Below are 5,435 nucleotides of genomic sequence, written 5' to 3' on the forward strand. Positions count from 1 at the left end.
TCTCAGGTACTAGACTTCACTGTTGTTCTGTACGCCCAAAGCACCTCAGGTAATTTTGACGGCCAGGCTCTTTTAGCGTCTTCCAATTTCTCTTCAACTTTTGAATTACAATTTTGTTAGTTGATTCCGCCTGACCATTCGCACTGGTGTGATAAGGAGATGAGGTGATGCGCTTGATATTTAAGTCCCCGAGAAATTTGGTGACCTAGGACCCAATGAACTGAGGGTTGTTATCACAAGCTATTTCCTTCGGGATGCCAAAGCGGCAGATTATGTGCTGCCAAACGAAGTCGATCACCTCCTTCCCTCGGACCTTCTGGTAAGCTGCTGCCTCAACCTGCTTAGAGAAATAGTCGGTCATTAGTAATACGAACCGTACCTGTCCCGGTCCGGCCAGTAGTGGTTTGACTATGCCCATCCCCCACTTTATGAATCACCAAGGGGAGAAAACCGAATGCAGTTCTTCACTCACGGTCGATCCAATACTTGTGCATGCTGTTGGTATTTGTCGCATCTCCGGATGAATGCTTTCGCATCCTCCTCCATTCTAGGCCAATTATATCCGGCCCTGAGTAGCTTCCTCGTTAGTGACTCCACACCAGAATGATTATCATCGCATATTGATTCATGGGCCTCCTCATTACATAGTCAGCTTCCTCGGGCCCTATACATCGTGTCATCGGGCTATAAAAGCACCTCTAATGTAACATACCGTCTACGATGCAATACCAAGCAGCCTTAGCTCACAATTTCCTCGATGCCTTTGAGTCCTCTAGCATGTTTCTTTGATTTAAATAATCCAAGAATTCATTTTGCCAGTCCCAGACCAGACTGGTGGAATTAACCTCGTCGTAACCAGCCGGACCTAGTACCGAATGGAGTAACCGGAATACTGATTTAGAGTTCAGGCCCGCTGACTCCGTAGAATAGTCCAAGTTGGCAAGGGCATCTGCTTCCACGTTCGCTTCCCTGGGCACGTGCACCACCGTCCATTCTTGGAACTGGAAAGCAGTTTCAACATTTTTTCAAGGTATCACAATATGAGTTCTTCCTTTGCTTCAAATACCCCGTGGACTTGATTCACCACTAGCATGGAGTCGTATTTTGGCTCAATGGCTTAACCACAGAGTCCTCGAGCTAGCTTGAGACCTGTAATTAAAGCCTCATACTCTATTTCGTTGTTAGTTAAAGGTACGCTCTATATTGGTTGCCTCAGAATATCTTTAGTAGGGGTATGTAAGACTACCCCTAAACCAGTTTCTTTTATGCTAGATGCTCCATCGGTATAAAGTATCCGAACCTCATATGCAAATTTCATTTCGACTCAGCCTTTTTTCGGGCTGGGGTACACACGGCGAAATCGGCGACGAAGTCTATAAGAACTTAAGACTTGATCGCACTTCGTGGCTTGTATTCAATATCAAATTCACTTAACTCAACTGCCCACTTTTCCAATTGTCCCGAATGTTCAGGTTTGTAGAGCATATTTCGTAACTGGAACGTGGTCACAATGGAAAGCGAATGGCATTGGAAATACGGCCGAAGCTTTCATGCGCTATCACTAGAGCGAAGGCCAATCTTTCCAGAAGCGAATACTGTGTTTTAGCCCTGGACATGGCCCATACTTACATAATATACAGGAAACTACGTACCTTGTTCTTTCCGTACTAAAACAGCGCTTACCGCAACCTCTAAAATGGCCAAAATAGACCAACAAAAGTTCACCGTCCCTTGGCTTTGACATGAGCGGAGGATATGACAGGTATGCTTTCAAATCATGAAGCGCCTACTGGCACTTCGGTGTCCATTCAAAATCATTCTTTTTCTTTAGCAACGAGAAGAACTTGTGGCATGTTTTTTATGACCAGGATATGAATCTGCTGAGTGCTGCGATTCGGCCGATCAACCGTTGTACCGCCTTTACATTCTACAGAGTATCCGAAATGTCTTCAATATCTTTAATCTTATCTCGATTTAATTATATTACCCTTTGAGAGACAAAGAAACCCAGGAACTTTCCAGATCCAATCCCAAAGGCATATTTTTCTGGATTGAGCTTCATGTTGAACTGCCGTAGAATTTCAAATGTTTCCTGCAAGTTACTAAGATGGTCCCCTATTCTAAGACTCTTAACTAGCATTTTATCAAATTAAACCTCTATTGTTTTACCTATTTTTCATTCGAACATTTTTTTGACAAGCCTCTGATAAGCGGCTTCGGTGTTTTTTTAACCCGATGGGCATTACATTGTAGCAATAGGTTCCAAAATTTGTGATGAAGGATTTTTTCTCTTAACCCTCTTGGTGCATCCTAATTTGGTTATACCTGGAGTAAGCATCGAGAAAACTCATTACCTCATGATCGGCCGTAGCATCGATCATCTGATCTATACTCGAAAGCGAAAATATGTCCTTCGGACATGCTTTATTCAGGTCTTTAAAATCAATACACATTCTAAATTTATTTCCTTTCTTTGGTACCATGACTATGTTCAATAACCAATCCGGGTATTTGACTCCCAGATGGACCCTATATTTAACAAACGAGACACCTCTTCCTTGACAAACCTGTTACGGACCTCGAAAATGGGTTGCTTCTTTTGGCGCACAGGCAAGAAACTTAGGTCCGAAAGCTTGTGGGTCGCCACGTCCGAGGGTATCCCTGTCATGTCTTTATGGGACCAAGCAAAATAATCACTGTTATCTTTTAAATAATTAAGAAATAACTTCTTGAGCTCCGAGGTTAACCCTGTGCTCAGGCATACCTTTCTTTCCGATAGATCCGGGTACAAGACGATCTGTTTGAGCTTTTTGGCCATGGATTTGGTGGCATCGGATTCGTTGGGTGGATGAAAATATCTCAAAACTCTGTACTCATCCTCGAGTTGTTCCTCCAGACCTACCTTGTTCTTATATTCTGGGAGAGTTTGATAAGTTGCGTCTAGGATGGGTTTCGAATCCTGTGATTGCTATTGGTCGGCTGTAACTGCTTTGCTTGCCTCAGGTTCCTCAATTGCGAACATCTCCTTTGATGCTGACTGCTCCCCCCGGATCTTCCTGATCCCTTATGGAGTAGGGAACTTCAACAGCAAGTGAAAACTCGATGGAGCCGCCTTCATATTATGGAGCCAAGGCCTCCAGAAGATTATGTTATATCGCATGTCATCGTCAATCACGTAGAACTTTGATAACTCCTCCAGCTTCTATGGGCAAGTCGATCTCTTCCTTAGTAGTTTTACTTTACATGTTGAAACCAGCAAGGGTCCTCGCAGCCGGTATGATTTTTTCCAGAAGTCCCATTTCTTCCACCATCTTCCAGGGAATATGATATTAGCAGAACTCCCCAGATAGACCATCACACGCTTCACTTGGTAGTAGTCGATGAACACGGTGATAACTAAGGCGCCGTTATGGGGTAAAGTGATTCCTGCCGCATCTTTATCAGAGAAGGTGATAAAGTCTTCATCAGGGAGCTCTCGAGTCCTTTTTTCTCATGTTATCAAGATCTTCATTTTCTTTAAAGTTGTGAAACTGGTTTCGGTAATCATGGATCCACCAAAAATCATGTTAATAACATGCGGAGGGGCATCGGGAGTGCTTTTCTCTTCAGCAGGTCCAGCTGTCCCATAATTATTACTTTCCCTTTTACTTAGATATTTTTGGAGATGCCCTCTGCCGAGCATGTTAGCCACTTCCTCTCGGAGATGCTTGCAATCCGTCGTTTTATGCCCAGAGGTCCAGTGGTACTCACACCATACCGACTTATCCCTGTTATTAGGATTGGATCGCAGAGGTTTAGGAGGACGTGATGCCGGATAAGCCCTTAGCATGGCCACTATCTGTGCTTCGTTGATGGTAAAGTTGTAATCTGCAAGCTTTGGATATTCCGTTCCCTTTGAAGAGGTCCCGGAAGGATTGTTCTTATGCTGGAACCCGCGATCGTTCTTTCCGTGGTTCTTTTTCTTGTTTGCATTTGACTTTTCCAACAATCGATAGCCTGGTCCGCCATCGGTAGCTTCTGGGGGTGGCTAAGGCTGAAAATGATTCTTCGAAGAACCTGGATCTGGACCAAAACCTTTATCCAATTTTCTGGGGAGGTCTCCCACAAGAGCCCTCAGCAGGACCCGAATTTTCAATTCATACCTGTTATGGACATCTTCCCAACTAGTAGCCTAAAACATTAGGAGATCTTATTTGAGCTTCGGGGAAGCATTCGAGCTTGCGGAATTTAACCTCTAAGTGAAAGCCTCGGCAGCCTACTCATCTGGTACCGTAGGTAAAAGCATGCGTTCCTTCTGGAATCGGGTGACAAAGTCCCGAAGACCTTCTGACTTTCCCTGTACGATGCGGAAGATATCCGCCTTCCTGGTTTTTACCTTTCTTGCCCCTGTGTGGGCCTTGATGAATGTGTCAGCCAGCATGGCGAAAGAGGTGATCAAATGCTTAGGCAACTGGGAGTACCATGTTAGAGCCCCTCGTGCGAGGGTCCCATTAAACTTCTTGATCAGAACTGACTCAATTTCCTTTTTCTTCAAGTTATTCCCTTTAACCGCCGTGGTGTAAGCCATGATGTGCTCTTGCAGATCTATTGTCCTGTTGTTTTGGGAATGTCATGCATCTTAACCTTTTTGGTATCAACTCCGACACGGCCTCAGGCTTATTTGCCAACTGAATGTACCTCTTTGTGTCTGGGCCCTCTATGATCGGGGGAGCCTCAGGGATTTGATTCAGGTGCCTTTGAAACTCCTTGGCATTTTTCTCAGCTTCTTTGGCAGTTTGATCCACTTTTCTAGTGATCTCTCTCATGAACCGTACGACCTGCGCCTAGAAAGGATCTTCCGGGACAGACTCGCTGCCTGACGCCTCTCCATTCCTTTCCACCGTTTGTCCGCCCCGATGGCACCGTTCCCATTGGTTGGAGTCACGGGTGTCCTGCCAGGAGCTGCAACTCTAGCTTGAGGATTGGACATGAGAGAAGTGATGACCTACCTCGTCTGCTCCATTTCCACCCTCATTGCGTTGCTTTACTTCCTTAGGATCTGCATTGACTCCGCATGAGTTTCATCGGTGGGAGTTTCTTCTTTGATGACATTATGTTCCTGCCTACCTCCTGTTGTTACTCTGCCGGCATTCTAGGGCTGCAGGGCTACTGCAGGATCTCAGAGGGGCAGGCCGTCCGGACCAAGCTGGTTTTTGCTCGAATTATTTCCAACGTTTGTGTTATCATTCACTCCTGACATACCTGTGATTGATACTAAGGCAAGAAATGGAATTCACGAAGAGTTAGTAAAACAAGCAATGGTCAAAATGAACCCCAATTGTCTGGCCCCCCGGTTTGGGGCCAAGTAATTTTCCCAAAAAGTTCGTTTTAAATTTCGTAGTCGGGACACGGGGGCCCAAAAACCAACAAAAAATTACAATTTAAACAAAAAAACA

The sequence above is a fragment of the Lycium ferocissimum genome, chromosome 7 (genome assembly GCF_029784015.1).
Source record: "Lycium ferocissimum isolate CSIRO_LF1 chromosome 7, AGI_CSIRO_Lferr_CH_V1, whole genome shotgun sequence".
Taxonomy (NCBI): domain Eukaryota; kingdom Viridiplantae; phylum Streptophyta; class Magnoliopsida; order Solanales; family Solanaceae; genus Lycium; species Lycium ferocissimum.